This window comes from Equus quagga, chromosome 10 (assembly GCF_021613505.1).
Source record: "Equus quagga isolate Etosha38 chromosome 10, UCLA_HA_Equagga_1.0, whole genome shotgun sequence".
Taxonomy (NCBI): Eukaryota; Metazoa; Chordata; class Mammalia; order Perissodactyla; family Equidae; genus Equus; species Equus quagga.
This window is the reverse complement of record NC_060276.1, coordinates 78,629,003-78,639,060: the sequence shown is the minus strand read 5'-3', so window position 1 is coordinate 78,639,060 and position 10,058 is coordinate 78,629,003.

Genomic DNA, 10,058 nt, shown 5'->3' with positions numbered 1-10,058 from the left:
AGTGAACATAGGGATGCATAAATCTTTTTGAATTATTAATTTCATGCTCTTTGGATAAATACCCAGAAGTGGAATAGCTGGATCATACAATATTTCTATTTTTTTAAAATTTGAGTTCAAAATAGTTTACATCATTGTGCAATTTCAGTTGTACGTTCTTTTCTTGTCTTTCAGAAGGTGCTTTTGTTTTTACAAGGTGAATAGCTAGATATAGATATAGACATTAAATTAGATGAGCACAAAAAATGAACAACATGAAGTTACATCATTACTCTATTTGCTCTTGGTTCAACCCTTGCTCAGATTCTAGGTATAACTTAGGGAATGTATGAAAGGATGATGAAAGGTTAGAAAAATAAAGTTATGAATCCACTCAGTCCTTCTTATGGTAATGACCAGCCAGTCTTCATTGTCACTGAAGACAAAAAAATGTTTTGAGATATTTGTCCAAAGATAGAGCCACTTAGAAACTGAAGAAAACACAAGTGGACATGGAAGGAATGTACATAGAAACAGATGGAGAGAAGAAATCAAAACCAGAGTTGTTAAAATTATAGAATTAGTGATACAATGAAATGATGCTTTTTATAGGCCGTTAGCTATGTTAGTAGGATAGGGCAATGGTTCTCAAATTTGAGCATGTATCAGAATCACTTGGAGGGGAATTGTTAAAACACGCACTGCTACCCTACCCCCACCACCGAAAGTTTCAGATTCAGTAGGTCTAGGATGGAGCCTATGAATCTGCATTTCTAACCAGTTCCCATGTGATGCTGGTACTTATCCCACTGGTCCAGAGTCTACACTTTGGGGACCATTTCTTTAGGGAAAAGAAGATGTAGGAACAGGAGTGGGAAAACATATTCACAAGGATTGCCAGAATAAGTTGAAGGCATGATACTAATGTAAGATATATATAGTTTAGAACACTGATTCTCAAAGTGATCCAAAAGTTTGGGAAGCACTGTTTTAGACAATAGCAATAACTAGGAAGCTTCTATTTCCTAAGTAATATGTTGCAAATTGAAACCATTGCTATAGCATAAAGAGAGTATGGATAGTGATTTGTGTTGGGAACTAGCTTTTTCCAGTTTCAACCAGCTTTATTTGCTAACTCAATAGGATACCATGAAAACTTAGGTGGGTTGCCAAATGAAAACAGGGCTACCTTTAGTTGAATATTTGCTAAGTGTCAGATTGTAAATGCTTTATAAGGATTATCTCATTTAATCTTCATGAGAACCTGATGAGATAAGTTGCTATCCCATTGTTTTAGATGGGGAAACTGGGCCCAGAGAGGATAAGAAACTTTCCCACAGTTATGCAGTAGTGTGGAAGCTGGGATTTGAACTGAGGTAGTCTAACTCCAGAGCTTGTGCACTTAATCTTAACTTTGAAGTTATATGGCTTTCCTGAATTTAAGGGCCTACTCAGGGTGGAGAGTTTGAGGTGCACCCAGGTGCAGTACCTAGCTGTGAGACTACTACTGTGTTGGCTTCTATGGAAATAAACCAAATGCTTGTGAATCTAACTCTTGTTTTCACTGAGGCTTTCCCATATGGAATAAGAAGCATTCATCACAGTAGGCAGTAAAAAGCAGAGTCAACAGGAGGAAAAAAACCTCGCTTGAAGGATTTAGATCAAACCTAAGCAGTTTTTCAGTATTTAGTGTTTTCTTCCCAGAATTGGGCTACTGTGAGCAGTTATAGCTTCTACTTCTCTGGAGCCCCTTTAAAAACAGGAGAGAAGAAGTTCGTAACTTTTTTGGTCACCTACAGCAGTGCTTTGCAAAGGCCAGCTTATGTTTTCCCACTTAAATTCCTAACTTCCTTATAAAGCAGGAAGGCAGTCAGGGTCTTCCTGCAGCCTCACTAACAAGATTTCTGGCCTCATTGCATGTAAATGTCCTCACGGTGTGTAATTTAGTGGAACATAATCAGCATTTTTTCCAGCTTTATTGAGGTATGATTGACAAATAAAAATTGCATATATTTAGTTGGACAATGTGTTTGTTTTTTTAAAGGTGTACAATGTAATGATTTAATATACATATACATTGTGAAACGATTACCACAATCAACTTAATTAACACATCTATCACCTCACATAATAGTTACCTTTTTTTTTCTGGTAAGAACACTTAAAATCTATTCTCTTAGTAAATTCAAGTATACAATACAGTATTGTTAACTATAGTCACTATACTGTAATTAGATACCTAGAACTTATTCATCTTTGTCCTACCTGGTACAATCACTGTTCTACCTGCTTCTATGAGTTCAGCATTTTTAGATTCCACATATAAGTGAGATCATACAGTGTTTGTCTTTCTGTGTCTGGCTTATTTCACTTAGCATAATGCTCTCCAGGTTCATTCATGTCACAAATGGCAATGTTACAAATGGTTACATTGGAGTGAAGGAGGCAGAAGTCACGCTCACTGGGCATGAAGAGTATGTGGACAACGATGAACCAAAGAAGTGACAACTCCTCCTTCCAGAAGTATAGCTATGGGGCCGGCCCCATGGCCGAGTGGTTAACTTCGTGTGCTCTGCTTCGGCGGCCCAGGGTTTTGCTGGTTTGAATCCTGGGCATGGACATGGCACTGCTCGTCAAGCCATGCTGAGGCGGCATCCCACATGCCACAACTAGAAGGACCCTCAACTGAAAAAACTACACAACTATGTACTGGGGGGATTTGGGAGAAAAAGGAAAAATAAAATCTTTAAAAAAAAAAGTATAGTTATGCAGGGAAGAAAAGAGATAAGATGGCAGCAAAGTCCAGGGAAGTATTTTTTCATAACTCCTTAAGAATTTCTTGCTTGGGCTGGTCTCATTCCAAAAGAAATTTCTCAGTCTGACCAGCAGTTTCTGAATGAAAGACTGCCTCATATATAATCTATTTTCAATGCCAGATATATGCTCCTCTTGAGCACTTCTTCAGACTGGAAAGGCTCAACTCAGTGTAGAAGAGAAAGCAGCCAAGTTCTCACCCCATAAAAACAGGAAACTGAATTTCTTTGGAGTAGCTCAATTGGAAATAACTAACTTTTGATAGCTCCCTTCATTCTAGCCCTGGAACAACAATTATGATTTCCAACATTTATTGATTGCTTATCATATATTATGCACTCTTCTAAGAATTTATATATGTTAATTCATTTAACCCTCAAAAATTCCATTAATTAGGTACTATTATATATGATAAAACTGAGGCACAAAGAGGTTAGGTTACTTGCCCACAACTTGTATGGTTAGTGAGTGACAGATCTGACACTTGAATCCAAGCAGTCTAGTGTGTGCCACCAACCTCTCCTGCTGTAGTGCTGGAATAGCAGAAAAGATTTTAGATAAGGAGATGCCTGCAGTCTGTATAGCTCAGAAACTTCAGATTGGGGTGGACAGAACTAGGCAGACACACTATCTCTCTACTAGGTTGAAACTAAATTAGCCCAATAGGGTATCACTTTAAATTTTCCTTCATATATTAGCAAGCATTGACTGAGCAGCCCTATGTATTTATCTCTGTTTTAAGCCTTGTGGTTGGGAAGACAAAAATTCTGCTTGCAAAAAAGGTCTTCTCACAATACTGGAAACTCCTTGAGGGCATAAACATGTCTATTTCCCCTCCCCACTGTCTCTCCCCAACACAGTATAGTGCCTGACATGTCATAGGCATTCACTAAATAGTTGATGAATGAACGAGTAAAGCTTCTGCTCTAGTTGGTCTCTATTCTAGAGAGGGAGCAAGCAATGCTGGCTGGATTAATTGAGGTCAAGAATAAACGTAGCTCTAGTTAATAGCTTTTAGATTGCTGTATAGTCAGATTCTTTTTTATGTCGTCAGTTGGAGGCAGGGGGTCAAATTCCTGAGCCAGCTGGTTTCTGTTTTTCTGAGCCAGACTGCTAAAATACCTCTCAAAACTTTGAGCGAGACAGAGGTATTTTGCTGCTGTGGGCCTTTGAGAATAAAATCAGTTCATATCAGGCTATTCTCTGATTGGTATCTAGGAGGAGAAGGATGGCCAAGGTTATGTATACTTCCTACTTTTTCACTGCAGACACTATCTCTGCCTCTAGTCATGCTGTCTTAGAACTGTCAGGGACTGGGGTCTGCAAACCCCCAAATCAGATGCCTGGTCTTCCTTTTGCCCCCTACTCAGTGAGATAGGTAAGGTGCAACTTTCAATGGCTCAGGTTGCCAAGAGCTACCTAGATGTCTGAATATGGAAGATAATGACTTTTCTCTAAGGTAGCCTGGTGTAGAAGTAAAAGGATGGGCATTAAAGTCAAACCAAGTTTATACTTTCTAGGTGGATTATTTTGGATATTCTCTTAACCTCTGCTAGCCTCAATTTCCTCATCAGTAAAATGGTAATAATACCAGCATTACCAGGCAGTATGAAGAATGAGATGAGATGAGATAATGTATCTTAATCTCCCTAAATGCCTGGCAAATATTTGGTACTCAACAACAGTAGATAATAACAGCAACAATAAAAGTTCATCCAGTTGGTAGATCCATGGTGAGATGAAGCTGGAATACTGGGCTCAGGAAGATGTTAAGGGGGAGGAGACTTGATTAACTCCCCAGAAACTGAAGCTCTAAACCATTGAAATGTCATGAGGCATTGGAGTCTCTACAAATCTCTGGCAATTCTGAGCCTGGCAAGGTCAATAGAAAGCTCCACAGTTCTGCCTTCCTAAGGCTTCACATGAGCAGAAATACTCCTTGTGGTACTGAGGGAGCTTAGCTCAGAGATGTACCTGACTATCTGTGGCTCACTCTACAGACCTGGGTCTGATTTGGTAACCATGATGGCAATAGCTCATTTGCCTAATCTATATCCATCCCTATTCAGTCTCCATCTCCTGACTGGCTTTCCCCCTAATCTGATCCCCAGTTCTGTCTCTACCCTTCTCGGTCATTCTGGTCTCAATCTCACTCAAGATTGCAACTTCACTCAGCATCCTGCCGGAATAATAGAGATAATAACTGCTATTTGGAAAGGCATTTTACTTATTTTGTTTCATCCCCAAAGTAATCTTACTTAACATTCTCCTGCTCAAAACTATCAGATGGTCCTTACCGTTCAGACATAAATGCTGAAATATTTATGGATGAAAGGATAGGCAGTGTGAAATTTGTTTCAAAATTACCTGGAGGTGTGTGAGGAGTAGGTAGGTATATAGATGAAACAAGAGAGGCCATGACTTGATAATTATTAAAGCTGAGTGATGAGTATATATTTGAAACATTACATAATAAAAAATTTTAAAGTAAATAGAAAAGCAAAATACAGATAAACACAAACGTGCACATACACAAAACAAAAACAAAAATTCTCAGATCACCTCTCATCACACTTAGAAAAGACACAAAATTGCTTAACAAGACTTTAAAAGGATCTACGTGACTTGTTTTGATCTCATTTCCTACCACTCTGCTCCTGGCCTGCAGAATTTTCTCCATACTGTTCTCCTCGCTGTTCTTTGAATATGCTAAGCCTGCCTGTCCACAAGTGCTTTGCACCTGATGTTCCCTCTGGACCACTCCTTTCTCAAATATTCACATGACTTGCTCCTTCATTTCATTCAGGTCTCTGCTCAAATGTCACCTTCTCAGAGAGATCTTTTCTGACGATGAAAACCCCATTCCCACTTGTTACTCTCTAACTATTTACCGTTTTTCAGTTTTTAAAAAGTACCTGTCACTATCTGAAATGGTAATAAACATTTTTTGTTTACTTGCTTATGTTTTGTCTCTCTCAATAAAATGTTACTTTTCTGAGGACAGGGACATTGTCTGGTGCACCGTTATATCCTAAGCACCTAAAACAGTCCCTGGAATATAATAGTTCTCAAATATTCATTAAATGAACTTAACTGAATTGTAAGTAATTATCATGGCCCTTAAGTGAAGCCCCAGGAAATGTTACTGCCAGACCAAAGGCAGACATGTGGAACACAGGCAAGGTAATTATTTAGTTCCTCATGAAGTCAATATTCTTCAAACATTAGTTTTTAGCATTTTTGAAATTATAATCAATTTTCCTACCAATACGTTTTTATATCTCTTTATTTCAAAATAAAGAATTTGGTGTGTATTTATTACATGTGATTTTCTAAAACCAGACAACTTCTTGGGAGACATATTTAAAAGACATAACGTTCAGCTAATAAAACAACGCTTTTTTTCAGTAAACAGTATACATCATGCACTATTTGTTTTCAGAATTCCATCTGACTTGGACTATCACCTTTAGACAACTCTCAGTTGATTGGTCTCATGTTAGCGATCTAGCCTATACAGTCATGCATCGCTTAATAATGGGATATGTTCTGAGAAATGTGTCATTAGGCAATTTCGTCATTGTGTGAACATCACAGAGTGTACTTACACAAACCCAGATGGTATAGCCTATTACATACCTGGCTATATCGTACTAATCTTATGGGACCACCATCATACATGGAGTCTGTTGTTGACCGAAATGTTGTTATGTGGTGCATGACTGTAGGTGCACATTGCGGTTTGTGTGTCACAAAATTATTCAACAGAGATTAATTAACTAGTGCTGATAAGAAGTGAGCTTTTTAAAAAATTTAATTTCCATTTGAATGTGCATTCTATTTCAGCAGTAGGGAGACCAATTCACATTTCACTAAATTAAAAATTTCATGTTGAGACCCGAGTTACCTAAGACTATGTTTATGATATGTCCCTTTGACACTGCAGTGCTCATACAGATCTGGCTCTGGCAAACTAATATATGACATGTAGTCTATGAGGCCTAAAATTCTGGTAGAGCCCTAAAAAGAGCTGTTGATAAGAGATGAGACAAGGAAGGGTTCCCATTGTACCTCAAAAACTGAGGATCTCTGCCCTGAGCCTCAACTTTTCCCATCTCCACTCCTATTCTAGTTCCTATTATCAACAGCCATTTCTCAAAGGTAGAACATATGGAGTCTTTAACTATTACCACACCGATACCACACTTACCTTTTTTGCCACCTGGGTACTGCTTTTACGCCAAGAGCAACTTTTCTATAGACACAAGCTGTGGTATAAGAAAAGGGGTAATAGACTATATTTATAGTCAAAAGACCTGGGTTCTAGTGCACTGCTGGGTCATGCCACTGAGAGATAAAAGGCAAGTCACTTAACCTCTTTTTTTTTTTTTTTTTAAGATTTTATTATTTCCTTTTTCTCCCCAACACCCCCCCGGTACATAGTTGTATATTCTTCGTTGTGGATTCTTCTAGTTGTGGTATGTGGGACGCTGCCTCAGCGTGGTTTGATGAGCAGTGCCATGTCCGCGCCCAGGATTCGAACCAACGAAACACTGGGCCGCCTGCAGCGGAGTGCGCAAACTTAACCACTTGGCCACAGGGCCAGCCCCTCACTTAACCTCTTTAAACCTCAATTTCCTCATATGAAAATCTGGGATAATAATATCTATCTCATTGACTTGTACCTACCCTTTTTTGGAAATTCCTATGGCACCCTTTATGTGTCTCTAACACTGTGTTTTCCAAGTTATATTGAAATGAGCTATGTATATCTGTCCCACCAGAACTTGAGCTGCTCAATGCCAGAGATTGTGCCTCATCCATCTCTGTAGCCCCAAATACTTAGCATTATGGCCTGGCATGTAGCAGGTCTTCAAGAAATGTGGTCCAACTAAACAAAACACTTTTAATGAACAAAAAGGCATTGAGAATAGTTAAGAACAAGTTTTCACTTCATTTTGCCAGCACCTGACTGATACAACACAAATTAAACTGTAAGAATCTTTCCCTAAGAATGTGGAATCTCTCCCGTCAAACTTCACTCCTTTACTGCTGTTGTACCTCCCCATCTTGACCTTTCTCTAGATGTGTAATTATTAATATTTTTGGCTCATGACTCCATTAGTTGATCTGATAAAAGCCATGGATTCTCTACATAGTTAAATGTACACATATACCAAATATTTTCCAGGGGATTTGTACATTTCATGAGATTTGTAACTCCCTAAAGCCCATCCATGGATTCCAGGTTAAGAATCCCCGCTTAAGAAGAAATATGTACTCACCTGGGGAAAATGAGGAAGCCTTGCATCTCATACTGCTGTGGGTCTGAGGGTAGCTCATGTGCAGAGGACTATGCATGCCTTGATGGACCAGGAAGGCCATGCTGTTCTGCTAAGCAAGTGCCAGGAAAAGGTCAATGCTCTTCATGCTCCTGCTTTGGCCTTAACCAGAGGATAGGCCTATGTGATCCCAGAGGATCAGCAAAGCCAGAAAGCACTTGTAAAGGGCTTTCAAAAGTTGGCTGAGGAACCTAGCAGGTCCCATGTTATGCTCAGAAGATTACGATATGAGGAAAGTTTTGGTCTCCTTCTCCAACCTGAGTTTGACTCTGAGTCTGACTCTGACTTGAGTTCATAAAACATCCATGTCCCTCTGAGGACTAGAATCAGGAAATTTGTTTCTGTTTCAGCTGACCCAAGTTTCAACAAGGAAGTAGTATCATTAATAACTAACTGTTAACCAACAAGAAAAAGACAAAGGTAGACCAAGAAATGCCCAACAGAAAGACAGAGGTGCAGACACATGCACTCATACAACACACATACATTTAAAAAAAGGAAAAGGTTACCTCAAGAATTTCACCCATGATTCAGAACAATTAATCCCATCCTCTTTCTGTACACAAGATTAATATCAAATTTAAATGAAGATAACTCCCAATCATACACTATATAATCTACCCAGCATAAGGCCAAATTTTTCACCAAGAGTAAACTCTTTTTTTAAAATGTCATTAAAAAGTTAAATTGATTTCTGATAAGCTACGGGCATCCTCTTCAATTTAGTTGAAAGGAAATATAAAAGCAACAGAAACAAAAGTGAGTTGTCCGAATGGGACAATTTTTGCTGACATGCACAAGTAAAATTTTCTAACCCATCCCAGTGGCACAAATCTCCAGAAAAGCTTGTGGTTCTTTTTTGAAATTTTCTCTAACAACTTCACCTTTAATGTAGCTAACTCTTCTTTCTAGGCATCAGTATGTACTCAACGAATTCTGTCCAGATCTAGAAATATTTTTCTAGAAAGGAGGAAGCATGGGAATATATGCCAAACCAGAGAGCAACATTTCTTCATGCTTCATACACTTACACCTCACTAGTGTGGAAAAACTGGATGACAACCAGTCTAGGTCAATGGTGACTGAATCAGCTGCTGTTTTTTAAGAAATATAGCTTGATTACCTTCGAATATATACAGAAACTAGAATGCAGAATTTTCTAACAGAGATAATGGCTATAAGGAATATAGAAGAAAGACATATAATTCATTGTGACTATATTAAATGGAATATTTTATGGACTATTTTTAATGGAACATTGGATGCTTGAGATTTGTTAGTTACATTCAATAGTTCATGGTATGTATTTCCCCTGAAATCTTGTTTATACTCACACTGTTTGTTTACATGGTAGGCCATTTCTTTAAAGGTAATTCATGGCTTGCAAACTTAAATTTCTAGAGGGACAAAGCAGGTAGTATACATGAGTAAAGCAGGCAAGAATAAGAGAAACAATATGATAAAATGGCGAGGGACACATGGCCTCATTGTCAGGGGATAATATGGAGAGAGAAAATCACACGCACATGCCCTATCTAAACTGGGCAGCCACTTCTCAGCTTGAGCCAATTGTTACCATGAAGAAATGTGATCTCTTTATTGCCAAATTTTCAAGAGCAACCCAAATTTCTTAGTTTTGCATGAAATCCTCAGAATTTAAAATGTTGCAAACTAATCTTTTTAAAGACTAATGAGTTAAACAAAGCAAGGATTAAACAAAGTCATAGACCTTGGCTATTGTCAGCATCTGAAGCTAAAGTGACCTTGGAAATAAATGTTGCCCTCTTAGAGTTAAGCTAATGAATTCACCACATATTCAGTGAGATGAATCATCTGCAGAAGTCACTTTGAAAAATCAGGATGCCTCCTTGGTCAAAGCAGGAAGGATAAGGTTTGGAAATCTAATCAAACTTTAACATAATT